The sequence below is a fragment of the Protopterus annectens genome, chromosome 1.part1, assembly GCF_019279795.1.
Source record: "Protopterus annectens isolate FY-2018-M chromosome 1.part1, PAN1.0, whole genome shotgun sequence".
Classification (NCBI taxonomy): Eukaryota; Metazoa; Chordata; order Ceratodontiformes; family Protopteridae; genus Protopterus; species Protopterus annectens.
The window spans coordinates 1,596,805,295-1,596,823,829 of NC_056726.1; positions in this window are offsets into that span (position 1 = coordinate 1,596,805,295).

Consider the following 18,535-nt stretch of genomic DNA (forward strand, 5'->3'; position numbering starts at 1 on the left):
CTGCAGTGGTTTGTTCTGTTTAACATATTGACAATATAGCTATTGTTATATTTGGATGGGAGGGTCTACTGTGTGTCTCAGTGTAAATAATTGTGTTGTGTGCTGCTGAAGAATAGTAAAATGAACTTTAGGTAATTACCATTTGGGTCATTTCACATTACCTAGATCCCCTATATATGGAATGGATGCTGTATGAGTATAGATATATATATATATTTTTTATATGGGATGATTTTTTCAGATATTAAGGGTGGTTCAATATATACAGTGCATATTCAAGTTAGTAGCAATAGTAAAAATATATAAAAAAATATATAAAAATTACAGAATGGTAGATGTGTATTCTTTAATGTTGTTTTATATTCACTTTGGGTGTGTATGTCTCTTTAATGTTGTGACTATTTAAATGGGACGTGTATGCGTTATACATCACACTGATGACGCTTTTGTAAGAGAAACCGGTCTGTGGGGCAGACTGTGCAGCAATAAACTTGCTTAAACTCCTCCGCTGCCTTCTCTTTTTTTCGTGTGCTGGAAGTGGATTTGGTATTATATATATATATATATATATATATATATATATATATATATATATATATATATATATATATATTTGTGATACATTTTGATATATTGTGCATAGCATAATAGTTTGAAAGTGTTTAATCTGGGATAATCCAAATCTATGTAGGACGCAGTGTTTATTTGAAAGCTGAATTGGAGCTATTTTTCAGATGGATCTGGTTACCATCTTACAGGGTTTGTCTGCGGACGAGCATGATTTACATGTCTTTGGGTTAATAGAACCTGGGGAACAAAGGGGTGACACTGGCATCCAGAATTTGGGTGATCATTGTATAGAATTATTTGGTAAACTAACTAGAAGTATGACTACTTTACGTACCAACATTTGGCATTTAAAACTATTCAAAGCCTATCAGGCTAAGAACATTACACCAAGGGGGTAAAGAATTTGAATACTACCTTATGTTAGCATGGCAGATGACATATTGACCCAAGAGTGGGCTCAAGCACAGCAAGATGCATCAATAACTTTTGTTAATATTTTGTCATCTTATGAGCACATGATAGATAATAATTGTGCAGATGTGCAACATGAACAAAAACGCCACAGGAGCAGCACCAATGTGAAACCAAGATGAGATGTTCAATGAATAAACAGCAAACATGACAATGCAGAACGACCGCTGAAAACCACAACAAATAAATGAAACAATAAAGCCGGTGTAGTATGAAGCGCTTTTCATCTGCAAAGATAAACAGACTTCTTCAGATACTAACACACCGTTTGCGCGTTACTTTAAATGTGATGCTGAAGTCACATGGTTAAAGTTCCGCTTAAGTTTAACACTTTACAGGCTTAAATAAACCATCTCTTTATGTCAGTGTTATAAATACATATAATAAGTGTTAAAAACATTCAAAAATATTCAACAACGTTATACAACATTATAAAACTTTGTAAACATTAAAACTTGTCAGTTAAAAATTAAAAAGAAATTGAAAGACCCTACTAAATTGTGTGAACACTATGTGACATCTTGTTTGTGTAACCCGGTGGCTTATTTATAATTGTTGATGGTAAACTCACACTTTGTATATTTGTGCGTGTATATTACTTCCAAACTATCAGTATCTCTGCCATACTACTTTAACTTGCACTTATTCCTGTATGCTTTCTGAGTAAAAAGTGTACAAACAGTAAAAAAATATAGTAGATTAAATATAGGTACTCTTGTTTAATATGTTCTTATGTGGTGTGTAATTATTGGTAGTGACCGTGCTATACTCACGATGCCACCACCATGTACTGTAGTGTGTAAATTTAAAGAGAGGGGAATGTTTTTTTGTTCTTTGTTTCTACCTTGTACTTGCTTCTGCCAATTATCTTAACCAGTTTCTTAACTTTAATATACAAGTTATTGAATATAGTTCATTTAAATCTGGTGACCTACATGCATCAGGTCTCAGTTGCCACAATAATTCTGTTTTCTCTAAGAGTAAAGATTTTGAACCTCCTCTTATCATGGTTTGTACCTTATTTTCTTGGTCCAATATTTGTTCAATTACTTTGAACTTGAATAAGTGATTGGGGTTCTCCGCACAATGTTTTGCCAAGGCGTTATCTTGTTTGCATCTACGAATTGCATACATGTTGTCATAAATTCTATCCCGTAATCTTGACAGTACAACTAGGGAACAGGACAAGTGATAGCAAGACCTAAGGATAGCGAGTACATACAATCCACCCCCTAATCTATTTATTTGATCACATGTGCGAAATAGAAATTAGAAATTTGTTTAGCAACAGTGTTAGCTTTACAAGAAGTGATAATGTATCTATAGAGGACAAGATGATGCTAACACAGTTTAAAAATTTACCAGTTCATATCATGAAACCGGATAAAGGAGATGGCCTAGTAGTAATGGGTATAAGGCAATATACTGAAAAAATGTTGAAACTTCTCGAAGGACAAACATGTAGGTCACCATTTTTTTGCCAGAAATAGATATCTGGAGAAGATATCTTGATGACTGTTGGTTAATTTGGCGTGCTGATGAAACATTTCTACTGGAGTTCATTCAATACCTGAATGAAAATAAGTGGGGAATTGAATTTACTCTTAGTATGGATTTACAACAGATACATTTTTTGGATGTAACAGTTATTAGAAATATACATTGTCATCTAAGATATTTCGTAAATATCTGCAATATAATAATTTGTTTCATGCTACCACTCTCCATCCATGCCATGTTATTAAGAACATACCGAAGTCGCAATTTTTATGGGTTAAAAGAGTTTGTTCTACAGTAGAAAGCTATGAGCACTTTGAGGATGATCTTACGCAGAGATTTCTTACTAGGGAATATCAACGTAGTAATATTATGTCAGCTAGAAAGTGGGTGGCAGGTCAGAATAGGTCTGAAACGTTGAAATATAATTTGAAAACGTGTGGTGATGCACACCATTAGGTTTGTCACCACTTATGGGAGGAATATTAACATCATTAAAGACATCATTAATCAAAATTGGACTATTTTGTTGGCTAATGAAGAACTTTCTAATCTTCTTACAGAAAAATGTTAATTTTCAATTCGGAGGAGGCGGACCTTGGGCTCTTACTTTAACCATTATTAATGGGATAATAAGGGCCAGAGTATAGAACAACAGCTTACTTTGACTGGGGAAAAATTGATTGGATCATTTCCATGTGGGCATTGTTCCTTATGTAGACATATGTTAAAGACAAAAATTTCTAGTAAAAATACAAGTAGGGTCTATGATATTGGATTTTTTTACAAACTGTGGATCAGATTGGCTGACATATCTAGCCACATGTTCATGTTCTGCCTTCTATGTAAGGCAGACATCGCAATCTTTTGCGTATTCGTATGTCTGAACATCTAAGTGACATTCGAAATAAACATACATCAAACACCTTATATAAACACACTCTCAAACACAGTAATGCAAGTTTCATTTCATGATTATTAATAAAATCTGGGGGGACAGGACAAACAAATCAGGGTGGCATGCAATGTTAAACAAAAAAGAGAAAGGTTGGATAATTAGGCTTGGGGGTTTATATTCTACAGGCCTTAATGACCATTTATAAAGTGTATTAAAACATAGCTTTGATTTTAATGGTTGCTGTTGCTTTAAATGTTAATTTATCAGGGTATAAATTATAGCAATTTGTGCCTTTGTTTGTATCGCTGAAGAAGGCAAAAGTCCCGAAACCAGTCTGATTTTGTATGGTGTTGCCACAATAAAGAGGGTTTGACTTACTCATATGGTGCTGGCTTTTGTTTTTGTGTAATACTGAGGATTGGTGGCCTTTGCACCAGCCTTACTTGTGGGGGTGTGCTTTTGGATTCTTCATCCCCCTGCACAACAAATCACAGCAGGAGGGTTAAGTTATGAAATTGCACATACTTCACCAATGTATACTACACAATTATACATATGCTTGAATAATCCAGTCAATCAAATTGCTGAAGAAATAATTTAAAAATGTTGTAAAGTTTCCCATTCATTCATGGGGAAGAAATACTCTCATCTGCAACATGAGTGCAACCTAAAAACATCATGAAACAACAGAAAAAAAACAATCAGTAAACCTTTCCAAGGAACTGTTGTCATACTAAGTTCTCAATAGTCTCAGCACGTACATGCCCCCATAGCTCCACCCCCAGCAGAGCTCCCTGGAGTTACTGATTAGGAAGACAAGGAAAATCCTACTCTCCCTGGCATGCCAAACAGGACCCTTGCATTCTCTGCTGCCTGAATTAATCATCACCACTCAATCAGCAAAATCGTACATGTTTCCAAATCATGTCTACAGTACAATATAGCACTGCACTATGGTGCTAGGACATCATCTTATCTCTGCATTGTTGCAGTGATTCACAGAGAGTGGCACTAACTAGATGCATTAGCATAACCACCACACTAACTGTCTGTTGTTAGCATGATATAAAGTGACAGCACCATTTTGTGCAAAACTGCTTACAACCATATAACTTTAAAGCAGTGGAATTTCAGTAGAGCATCTGTAGACATGGAGATTTGCAGACTTACAATATATCAACAACAACAAACCTTGTGTTGTATGTAAATTAGGGTGAAGCAGATGTCATGGTATATATGTAACTGGTTACTCATAATACTGTCACTGCACTGTCCTGTAAGCCTGTTCCTGGGAGGGGGATCAAATCCAGAATAAAGAAAACCATAGGAAGGACATACGGCAAGGAACATGGAGTTCCTGAGACAAATGTTGGGGCATGATTAAAGTATGTAAATGGGGACAGGAGGTATCTATCTCAAATTGTGGCCAATTACCAGGTGTATAGTGGTGGCTGTGGCCATACTTTTATGCTTCTTATAGAGTACTATTCTTGTTGATGGGGTTCCTTACTCATTTAGTCAAATTTGACCCATTGTGACTTTAAGGACTTTAGCATGCCAGGCCTGTCTATCATGAACTTCTTCAGTACTACTGTCCATCCACCTTAGCCTCTGCTACCCTTTTCTTCTTCTTTCATCATCAATCTTGCCTAGTGTAAGTGCCTTCTCTACTGAATTTTGTGTTCAAATTATGTGATCAATTTACTTAATTTTAATATAAAGCTTTCCAGTGAAGAATCTGGATTTATTTCCTTAATGTCTATTGACTGGTTTGATCTTCTTGCAGTCCAAGGAAATCTCAAAACTTTCTCCAGCATCAGTGTTTAAGAGTATCAACTTTATGATACGTAGCCTTACTTGAAGTCCAATGCAAAACAGTCCCCTGGATTTAACAAACTCAGTGCAAGAATAAGACTATTCTTGCACGGAGCAGTTCATGTTCATTTAGCACAGTAGCGCGCCTTGAATATTCATGAAGGCTCGCTGCTGTACTTCCTATACAGACACAAACCATGAATGAGTGCAGGGGGGCATGTCTAAGTAGTGCACGGACACTGAACATGCTCCCTGTACTCAGAAAGTGCCATACAGCACTTTCTAAGCTGAACTGGCATAATATTAGAGATTTACTGTAATATTATGCCAGTATTTCAGTGTCCGTGGACACTGAAATGGGATAATGATCATTTCAGTGTCCGTGGACACTGAAAGAAACATCGGCATGAAGAAAGCAATGCAGGGGCTGTGTGACAGGTTCTGTGACACACCCCCTGCATTGCTACAGTACCATACAACACTTCTGCAACCTGCTAAGGCAGGAAATGTGTGCAAATGCCCACATAATGGGGGATAAATCCCCCAAAAGTGACAAAACACACATATAGCCCTCACAAACATAGAACGTTGATAGAGAACAGGTCATGCATTAGCATGAATTATGGAAGGGTAGAACTCTGAAAGCAAATGTATGCCAATATTCCCTTACAGCAGTGCATGTTGACAAAGGCACAAATGATGGGGGGAATCAATAATACATTAGGGACACGCCTGAAAAATTGCCCTCACACACTTAGAAATTTGATAGATAACAAGATATGTATTAGCAGGAGTCCCTGAAGGATAGAAACCTGAAAGCCAAATGAATGCCATTATTTCACAATTGCAGTCCTCAATGTTGTCAGAACATGACAAGACTCACTTATATAACATAATAATATAAAAATAATATAAACTTTTTTTCAAGCCTAAGGAATGTTTAACTGTAGCTAAGCGGGTGTGCACGTTATGAATGTCTGCTTAGCATAGCTTAAACATCCCCTAGGAGATAAATGCGAATATACAGGTAAAATTCCCAAGTCAAGATAGTGTCATGGTTAGAGTCCCAGCTTTACATGCAGGTGTTCATGGTTCAAGTACCATGACAGGCAACTTATTTTTCTATGGGAATGTAGTGTTAAAATTATTTTTGTAAACTTAAATTATGTAGCAGCTGTTTTTTGTCAACCAGGGTAGTGCAGCAGGTCAAAAAGTGAATAGTCTAGAAAAGATGTGAACCCCATATAAACACAAGTGCTCCATACAGTATAGTCACACAAGAATATAATTTAATGAAAACACATAAGGGGTTGTCATGGAAGGTAAACATAAAATTATAATATGTCAGTAATGATGAATCAATCCCACAATCTTGATACTTTATAAAATGAAATGTGAGCAATGCTAAGTAGTGCTCAGCTAGGATAACATGCTGTAAGCATTGCTTAAATGCAAATGCTAAGCAATGAGTAGCCCAGCTAAGCAGATTTGTGCATTGGTAAGCAGTGCTCAACATCTATCCCTTTAAGCACTGCCAGCCTTAGCTAAGTGGGTTTGCCCATTGCTTAGCTTACCTCAGCATATTCAAAATGGCTAAATGATGGCAAAGTGTGGGAAGTTGACTGTATTTAAACCTCACAGGTGGGAATACAGCCATAGCCAGTTGTAGCTCATCTTTGCAGGCACTATGGCTGGTGTAGGAGAGGGTTTGCACTTTCAGGCACAATGCTGGGGCATTCAAGAGTCCAGGGTTAAGGTTGGACTCCTAGTGAAAGACCATGAGGAGAGACTGCTGCAGGGCCAGTGCCACAGCTCCCAATACAAAGCAGAGGCCTGGGACCATCTTGCACATGATCTCACCAGTGCTAATGGCATCCCTCAAACTGGTGAGCAGGTCCAGCACCATTTCGCTGACCTCAAGCATAGGAAGAGGGAGCTCTTAGACCAGTGCATCCAAGAAGCACTGGCACAGAATGTCCCAGAAATGTGTAAGTATCAGTATCAATTAGTGTTCAACAAAGTCCAGCCTGCATATGTGATTGATAGGTATGCATAAATGTTTCTTTATCTCCTGTACAGCTGCAGAAGAGAGGGCTGTGAACATAGACACCCATGCCAGCAGGTTGCTAAGGCTGCACTGGGAGGCTGGTGAGTACAAATCTAGCTTTGCAGTTTTCAGGGCAAATAAATAGAAATGAGTAGAATGTCAACTGCCAGTAGGTTAAAATGTGTACTGTGTGCAATGAATAAACAATATGTTAGCAGAGTTATAGTGATGTACAGGATATCAATCAATAGAAGTGACAATATCCTTCAATAAAACTAAAAACCCCAGACTGTTGTGTTTACTTTGGTATGTGGTGGTATGACTCTAAATGTATACAGGTTCTGCACAGCAACTATGGCTCTCACAGCATGAATTAATTGAGGCTCATCTGACAAAGACTGTGGAGCTTTAAAACAGGAGATCAACTATATGAAATGTTCCAAGCACCAAGATCTGATCCCTGAATAGTAATCTTTGCAGTAATATACTGTATCTCCTACAGCAGTGCTTAGTGTTAGCCACTGCTTTCCAGATTATGTGTCAAAGTATTAATACACAGTACAAGAACTATCTGCCATGCATGAATGTCAGAAGTACAGGTCAGATTGTCCAACCAAGAGAATATTAGACAGAAAATAGTCAGACAACAGATGACAGCTTCTCAATAGCTCATTGTGTTGAAACACAGCCTTGTTGTATCTCTTTGCACAAAGAGGCATGGTTTGAATCCCGGGAGTGGTAGTAAGCTGTATGCATAATTTCACCCAATAATATATGAATATATATGGAAACAGTCAGGTAGTGTTAACAGAAATTTCCTCCACAGGTCAGGTAAGGTAAGGAAATGTTTCTATTAGCTGTAAGAAGGCTGTACTAATACACTATGCACAACACTTCCACTGTCCAACCCTAAGGCTGCAAATGACAGCAAGATAAGTACATACACCAAGCAGTTTCTCATGATAAATGTCCTTCAAGTGTCATGTTGTCATGGCTAGTGGTCACTGCTGCCAATACCCAGGGTGTCAGATAGAAATCCAGGCAGAGTATGGCAGTAGCACACACACACACACACACACACACACACACACACACACACACACAGCATGAGTGCAGGGCACCCCTGTCAGTGTCACATATGTATCCTTGAATATGTGAAATTGTGTTAATTGATATCTCTCTCTCTCCCCCACCCTATCTGCACCAATAATTCATACACTTAATCAACGGGTATGTTTTTCTCCAAAACTACTGTTCGGACATGTGTCCTTTTGTTCTACAAATATTGAATCATTTGATTATTAATGTTCCCTGTTCAAATACTGTTATTTGGTGGCCTGTTGCTATCAATGTAATCTGCATGCCATTATGATACCTACTGTTGTTCCATTTATGCATGTGTTCTGTTTGCTATGCAACTGTTTCAAATCTGTTGGTTTGGGTTAATTGGAGCACCCATGAATGCTGTTAAAACTAATTTTGAAATGTTTTGTTCATGACTAACCAACATATTTTGTAAAACCTCAATACCATAGCATGTCTAGGAAGACAGATCCTGGCAGATCCACCTGTCTCGTCTCATCTGGTCATGGCACAGGGCCCCAGCATGTCTGGGACCCAACCAGGGACTCCTTGTCTGCTGGTCCTGCACCACCCTTGGGTGGAACTGCCTCAGGGGATAGGGCCTTTCCCCCCCGGGAGGAAACTGTCACCGGTAGCCAGTTCTGGGGTTTGGTGTGTAGTGCCATCCAAAAGGAGTTTGGTGGACAGCTGCACCAGATTGATGGCCACCTGGTGCATCTTGAGGGTCAGCCTGCCCCTGTTGTCCATCCCCCAGCACAGTCACTTTTGGGGTCGTGAAGGTGGTGTGGTGACTGCCCATGGGTGGGGACCTCAGTCCCACTGTATCCATTTGAGGGCTCATGGGCATCTGATTTCCAACCACCCTCCTCGTCCGAGGTGTTTAGCTCCCACATGTATCATATACCACCCCTGTCTGCTGTCTTGTCTCTCTCCTCACCCAACTTACCTCCCCAAATATACCTACTATCCTTCCCCAACATCCCACTCAACTTAAAAAAAAAAAAAAAAAAAAAAAAAAAAGGCCATCTGTCCCCAAAAAAAATTACGCCCCATACATAGCTGTCCATTTCACACGTGTCCACTGGACACATGTAATCTGGTCCAATTAGCTTGACAAGGCATTACTGTTGTCCTCACCCCTCTCTCAGGGGTTTGAGTGTCCAAATTCACCTCCAACTTTTGTAGAAATTCACAGCTGTTGCTGTAGAAAAATGGACAGCTATGGACATTTCCTACACCTGTCCTGCACATTCCTAGCTACCTTTCCTACTGTACTTCCATTTGTGTGCCCCTTTTTTCACCAGTTTCCTATCACCCCTTTTTCTTTTCTTTTTAAAGAAATTAGCGTGGGGTAAGTGGGACTAAGCAGCAGTAAGTGAAGCTAAAACAGATTAACCGTGTGTTGGGATTGCTTAGCATTGCACAAACCCAAGCAAACCCACTTACAACTGGTTAAAACTACTTTAATCACTATGTTTCCACCAGCCACTGTTCTGCCTAACAACAAAATAATCAGCGCTGCTAAGACTCAAACCCAGGGCCCTGTACACCATAGTCAGAGCAATGTACCAGTACACCATTTGAGTTATACAGACTGCTGATGCTTTTTCTAACATATCATGCAGTAGAGTCATTCAACAGTAGGGAAAGGATTCCATAGAATCAGTCAGGTTTTGTATTTATACATATACATGTATACATGTATGGAGATTTATATATATATATATATATATATATATATATATATATATATATATATATACATATATATATGGAAACATATATACATAATATAAATAGAGATATACACATGACTATATACATATATATAACTAAATATATATATATATATATATATATATATATATATATATATATATATATATATATATGCTTATAACAAATCTGTGCAAAGGCTGTCCAAATTGGGGGGGGGGCAATGGGTCCAAACTAGGGACATATTTTAAATATTGCTCTTATAAATGTAGAATGTTGCCAGAGTGCCAAGGTTTGTTTCAACATACATGTTTGGAAGGATGTAAGCTTTGAAACTGAAATGTATGTCATAATTTACTGTCAGAAAGCCAGAGAGAGAGAGAGAGAGAGAGAGAGAGAGAGAGAGCAGCTGTCTAGCCATCTCCCTTACTAGCTCTGTGGTACTTACCCAGATATTTGGTAAATCGTCACTGCCTTCCAGTGACTGTCTTACCTCTTCCCTGAACTCCACCTCACAATCACCCTTTTCCAGTTTCCACCATTTGATCCTTGGTGCTGCCCTCTCACTCCTCCTCTTCTTGATCACCGTCATCTTACAGACCAACATTCTATGATGCCTAAATACAATTTCCCTTGTCACAGTCTCCTGTCTTCTTCAGACTGGCCCTCCTACATTGGATATATTCTACCTATGTGCATCTTCCTCCACTCTTGTATGCCTCCCTATGCTCATCCCTTCTGTTATAGTACATATTCACCACAGCCATGTCCATACTTTTTGCAAAATCCACTACCATCTCACTGTCTGCATTCCTTTGCTTAACACCGTACATCCCCTCTATTCCCTTCGCCAACATGCCCATTGAAATCTGCTACAATCACCACTCTGTCACTCTTGGGTACAGTCATCACCATGCCATCCAACTGACTTCACATTTCTCTTTCTCATCCATCGCGCAACCAACTGGCGTAGTATACGCACTTACAACAGTCATCATTACACCATCAGTTTCCAGCTTCATAAGCATTACTCCATCACTCATTTCATCCTCCAAAAACACTCTTGGCATACTGATCATTCAGGATAACCCCTACCTCCTTTCTCCTCCCATCCACACCATGATAGCACAATTGTGACCTGCCTCCCTTACACTTAGCCATACTCCCCTTCCATCTGGTCTCTTGCACACACAATATATCAACCTTCCCCTGGCCATCATATCAGCTAGCTCTGTCCCTATACCAGTCATACTGCCATTAAAAGTTCTTACCCTTACTACCACACTCCTAGCCTTTCTACTCTCTTCCTGCCATATGAGTGTTGGACATCCTCCAGGGTATGCCTGTCAATGCAAATGCTACTGTGCTATCGAATGACTCAAGTGTGTTAGAGCAATATTAAAACAGTGTCACTAATTTTGTCACATTGCCCCCCCATGTATGTGTGGCATCCTACAGATGTCCTACTCTAAATGGATGAGAGGAATTTCTAGGCAACAAGAGTGTGAATACAGTGTGCCATACTGACATAGAACAGAAATATGTATCAGGTATTACCTGTGTGCATGTCAGTATGACTAGGTGTATCTGGCCTCCTCATAACAACAGACATGGGATGCAGAATGTCAGTTAATTAAGCTGTACATGTTGTACACATGTGCAATCTTAGTTACTGTCCACCCAACAGAGTGACATTTCTATAGATACTGGTTGTTGCATTGCCCTGACAAAACCATGGGTATGAAAAAACATGATTATCAGTTTGAAACTGGAGAGGTGTCCAAATGTGTTATGACTTTGTGTCCACGCCTACTACAAACAGCAATATGAACACCTACATAGCTGTATGGAATCAGCAATACCTTACTTGTAAAACCTGCATCCACCAAAGTACAGTAATCCCTTTTGCTGGACAGCAGCAATACACAAACCACAGAATTGGTCCCTATATTGGCTGTACAGGGCAAAGTAGGAGCAGGCACCAACCTTGCATCAAGTCAGCCATTGTCTGAAGAAGCATATAAGGTCACAGGTGGATTACTCTAAGGCTAACTATGAGTACAAATTGGACACATCCACCAAGGCCAATCACAAGGACATCTTCCCATATGTCTGCAATCTCAGGGGCAGCAAACCAACCCAACCTGTAATGGTGGTCTGTCAAATTACATACACACACAACATAGCTATAGCCAACCTGCTGCAAATAGGGTTAGGGCAAAAATCACCCCCCCCGGCTCAGCATCACTATAGGTGGATATGCACAGCACCTGTATCCCTCCCCTCATCACCAGTGAGCAGGTACATATTGCCTACTGAAAGGCAACAAATGTAAGTATCCATGGGACATGATAACATCCCTGTCCACATAGTACATGAACTCAGGCATGTGCTCCCAGCTCCATTACACACTGTAGTCACACCAAGCCTCGGCACCATCCACACCCCATCTGCATGGAAGATGCCCAGTATCATCCATCCATCTACACAGACCTGAATGAGGAATAGAGGATCAAGAAATTAACTGGCCCTCATTAGGGGGAATATGACACATCAGGACCAGCGGTGCAATGTAAGCTGATACTGTGCTGATAGATTATAGGGGTATGATGTCGTTGTGAGTGGTGGCTACTGGTATTAAATGTACATGTGCAGGTTCTGTACATACTGTTGTCAAATGTATGAGGCCCTGTGATGTGTTTCCCTGTTTATGTCTTTCAGGTGCAATGTTGCATCAGAGAAGGGCAACATTTTCAGTGGCTGAGACAACCATTATCATCAAAGCCATACTACAGCATCATGCAATAATGTTCGGCTGGAGCCAGAAATATGTGCAGGAGAGGACCGCCCTGTGGGATGACCTTGTCCACAGGGTAAACGATGTAAGCCTGCACACACGGATATAAAAGCAGGTCCAGTATTGTGCAACCGACCTCATATGCCATGACTGGCAAGGGGCTGCTGCCATGGCCAGGGACCACACAGCCACAGGTGAGGGCCCAGCCATGCAGCCCCCACTGACACCCACCGAGAAGCTCCTCGCCAACCTTGGGGCACCCATCCCAGTGCAACATCAGGGTACATACCCCCACATGCTGGAGGTGGGTGACACCCAGACAATGGATCAGGAGCATGCAAGTAAGGACCCAGTGGAGATTACTAGACTAGTGTAGCAGACATACTTGTATCTGTAGAGTATCTATGTGCATGTGCCAGGTCAGGTTGCAGTTGTGGATGGGGTTTTCTAATGCACAGAAGTGCACATCTATGGTGAAGGACAGCAAATTGTGTAGTAGTGGAGGTTGTACTGCAAATGTGCAGACATGCTGCATCCATCCTGTACCAATGCCACATGTGAGTCTGCTGACAACACCTCTCTCCCACAACTACCTAGGTCCCTCTGGTCTGCATGTGGGACAGCAGCCTGAAGCTGGTAAGTATGGAATTGTTCTGTTGTGGTTTGCCAATATCCCAGGCATGTGAAGGGCATGCAGTTTATCATGCACACAACTGTCAGTCATAGCCGTATTGCTTTATGTGCACCTTCACTTGTGGTAGGGTTAATTGCATTGCATCACAGTGGTCAACACAGGGGCCTATCTGAATAGAATGTAATATTCCTGTAGCATACCTCACAACCTGTCAGTGCAAGACTTCTGGACAGAGACCAGCAAAATGGGGGGACAAATGGCCTAAAGTAGGGACACGTGTGAAACATTACTCTTATACAGTGGATATAAACAGCATACATACCCCTGTTAAGATGCCAGCTGTTTGTGATATATACAAATTGAGACCATAATATGTCAGTCCACACCTTTTCTAACCTTTAATGTGACCCATAACATGAACAATTCACTTGTAAAACCAGCCAATCTGTTGGGCACCAAATATGGAGTATACAAAACTTACAATAAGCTGGATACATATGTGTGCACACTCTTCAGATAATATTTTATTGCAGCAGCTTGTGATTTACTGACAGCATTCAGTCTGGTTGGGTACACACCTGCCATCAAGTAAAGGCACTTTGAGTAACACCAAACAAAAGTCTGCTGTAAAAGTAGGATATTCATGACATTTGCTCAGTTTCCTGTAACAACAACAGCTATGGCTTGCAGACAGCTTACAAAGCAGGAAAGGGATCTCATATTTGAAAGATATCACTCAGAAGTATGGTACAACATTACCACAGCATCACATACACCATGGGACACAGTGGAGGTAGTCATCAAAAGGTAGATTGAATATGGGACAACAGTGCTGTTGAAAAGAAGCTGACGTCCCCCCAAAACTGATGAAAAGACATGTCCAAATCTGGTCAGGGAGGCTGCCAGGAGACATACAGCAACACTAAGTATGTTGCAGGAATCTCTTGAAAGTACTTGTGTTGTGTACTACATGTGAAAACAATCTCCCATATTCTGCATAAGTCTGGCCTATGGGGTAGGGTCAGAAGATGGAAGCATTTCCCCACACCAAAAAACATCCAAGGGTGGATACAATTTGCAATACAGCACATCAAGTCTCACAAAGGCATGTGTGAAAATGTGTTATGGTGTAATGAAACTATGGATCGACCTCACAGCCATAATACTAAAAGCTACATGTGGTGCACAAGCAACACCTCTCTTTACCTGAAGACCACCATCCCTATGGTGAATCACGCTGGTGGCATTGGCCTGCTGTGGGGATGCTGTTCTAAAGCTGGAACTGGGCCTGTAGTCACAGTGGTGGGAATTCTGAACAGTTCAAAATAACACTCACGTGTGGACCACATCCATCAGGTGTTTGCAAGAATGCTGAGGATGAGGAGGGATGTCAGCCTTCAACATGACAAAGACCCGAAGCATACATCCAAAGCTACCTAAGAATGGCTCCACCTAACCACACTCATGGTTATTGATTGGCCCAACCAGAGCCTAGACCTAAACCTGATAGCAAAACCCCAGTGTGACCTGATGAGGGCTATGCACATGAGCTGCTCTTGCAATCTGACAGAGCTGGGGGACCTTTGCAAGGAAGAGTAGCCAAATAATGCCAAGACAAGATGTGCCATGCTAATAGACACCTTCCCAAGAATAATGAATACTGTAAATCACTAACAAGGTGCTTCAACAAAGTATCATGTTAAGGGTGTGCACACTTATGCAACCACCATATTGTACATATTTCATTCATTATATTTTACATGTAACACATTTTTTTGTTTATCAATTGGATTGCTTACAGAAACAGATGCTTGGTGCCAGAGCCATAGGCTAAAGCTCAATGCCAAGAAATGTATAGTTATCCCCTTTGGGAAAAAACATGTACCCGTGAATTACCACATAGGTGGCAGTACACTAAAGACCGAAAGTATGATAAGAGACTTAGGGACACAGGTGGACAGTGGTCTCACCTTCGATAACCACATCACCACAACAGTCAGGAAATCCTTCTGTGTGGCACACCTCATCACTAAGGGCTTTTCATCCAGAAAAAAGGAGGTCATTGTCCCACTGTACTCATCCCTCATTATACCCATTATAGAATACAATGCCCTGTTTGGTATGTACCTCGCAAGACATCTGAAACAACTGGGAAGGCCGCAGAAATACCTCACTAAAAGAATCACAGGCCTAAAGCAGATGCTCTGTGCTGACCACCTTTAAAAACTCCAGCTATACTCTGTCACATATCATCTACTCAGAGGCAATCTCTGCTTAACATACAAGGCCATGTCAACCCTGAGCTGTTGGACATGCTACACTTAAAGAAATCCCAATTCCTCAGAGCCACATGCTCCAGGGATCTAAACCTTGTCATCACAATAAACAAAACATGCTGGAGGGATAGGTTCCTGACCCAGAGACTCCCCAGACTCTGGAATAGACTGCCCATACATGTCAAGCAGAGCGCCTCTTTGGCCCTCTTCAAAAGGAACATTGATGATTGGATGGGAGAAAGGAAATTCACCCCGTGGATCATGTCAGTTGCCCTGCTAGACAGGGCTCCACGGAAGTAAATAGTGTGGGAAGAAATAGCCAGGAAATTGTTATGGCTAGGCTTGTATAGGCACTAAGGCCAATAGCCTAGTACCAACCTATGAACCTATGAACCTATGCACAGGTCATATCTCACATGAAAGGTGGGTAATATATTTGAATGCTTTATTGTGGTCTCATCTGATATATTACAAGAACATGGCATGTTAACAGGGTTGTGTACACTTATCATATCCACTGTTAGCTTAGAAGGTTGGTGGTGTAACAGGAATTGTGTGACCATACATTTACTGCTGGTTTGGCAGTCTGAAACTCAAATGTATGTCATTAATCAGTGATGTCACTCAGATCATTCCAGTTATGTATCAGACAAACACAGGGGTTATGAGAAACAGAGTAAACATATGAGCCAGACATCTACACATACTGCGAGGATCTGTACAGTTATGAGGTATGTTCTGTAGTACTTGTCACTGTGCTATACAGGGGAACAGCAATGATGTGTACATGGGTGCAGTCTGTGCTGGGGAAGGGTCATCACCTACTAACACTACTCACATATCCCAGAGCTCTATATTTTTAGTTACATGTAGTAAAACTGGCTGCAATGCAGGATGTTGAGATCTGTGTGTCATACATGTCACCATTTGGGTAATGTGAGGTCTATGTAACAGATTTGTGCCACTTCACCTGTGTGTGTGCGTGTGTGTGTGTGTGTGTGTGTGTGTGTGTGTGTGTGTACCAGCCAACCTCCAAGTGCAGGTATTAATGTAAATATGTTGTCTTCCCTCACAGGTGGCAATGGGGTTTGGGGTCCCTCCCAATTGGAAACTGATGTCATTGTCTCTGCAGACTCTGACAATGATGATAGGAATAGTGTGGTACAGGTGGGGTTGTCAGGGTCTGAATCTGTGCCATTGGTTGGCATCCCACTCTTGTCCACACCATCCCAGCACACAGTGACAATGCCCACATATTCCCCGTCACCAGTGGCCACAGATAATGAACAGTTGGCAGGTGGTGGCATGGAATAGGCTAGTGTGGTGACTATTGCAGGTGTGAGTGTAGACACTGGCCATAGCCAGAGTGCAGGTGATGTCCCACACATGTGGATGGACAGGGGTGCTCACAGGAGGACTGCTGCTCATCAAGCTGCTGTGCAAGTGCCACAGCAGGTGTCACTAGATGCATGTTTCAGGCTGTCATGGATGCACAGGCATGTAGTGAATGCACACCAGACAAATACCCAGGGTGGTGCATGCAACTCTTCCTGATTTACATGATGACATACATGACCTTGTTGAGGCCACACGTCAAAATACTGAAGTCATGCGTAGACAATGGGGTGAGATCTTGGCAATTATTGACCGTAGCATGTCTGTACTAGAGCATGTGGTGGGAGATGGCCATCGACCATGTGGACGTAGGTCAGCACCAACAATAGCTGAGAGTCTATGGAGCTGTGCACCTTCACACTCCCATAGTGGCAGTGATACAAGCACCACTGAAGGGGGATTGCTGCCCACATCATACAGGAGCAGGCCATGGGCACATGGTCCTGGCCAGTCCCATCAGGGGCACTGATCTAGCAGACAGCAGTCACCATCAGGAAGCAGTACTGCATCTGCCTTGGGCCTGGTGGTGCCAGTGATACCCCTGGCAGGACCAGTTCCTGTGTCCATGGCCGGAGATTGTAAACTGGATACCCTACCATGTATGGTCTACAGCTGTCCAACATACTCCTGTGTAAGGCAGCCACATGGCATGACTGTGTACATACATACATACACACACATCTGTATCACAGGCAAGTCACCTCCAGACACACACAGCACCTCTGCACAGCCCATCTATTGGATACCCCTCCAAACACACACACATGATGTCAACCATTTGGCCCAGCCTAGGCCTCTGGCAAACCCACACCACACTCTGTGCATATGATGATACCTGTACCACATCCCTGTCATGCATAACATCAATGTAGGTACATGCTAATATGGGTCTGATGCACAGGCTGAATATAGTACAGTGTAGCTATGTAATACTATGTAAGGTGATGCCTACTTGCATTTGTTATGGGTACACATACAGGTGTATGTACCTTATTAGCCAGGATGCAGTACCACTGACTGAATGTAGTTTGACATGCTGTATTCTATTTGTGTTCCATGTGCCTGTGTGTCTGCAGGCTGTGGCCCTGCAGACATTCCCAAGAGGGAGTATGGCAGAGTGGGAATTTCACTGACCATGTCATAGGCAAGGTACAGCTTTATATGTACATGTACCAGGTGTGTATGCATGCAACAGTGTGTGAGGGACACTGTTGCTAGACAGTGCGACCTTGCATACATACCCCTTGTCACAGACAGATAGCCTTCAGACATGTCACCTCAGTGTTGTGTAGTGCTACAGGCTCATACATACAAAACAGGTTACTACAGTACAGTC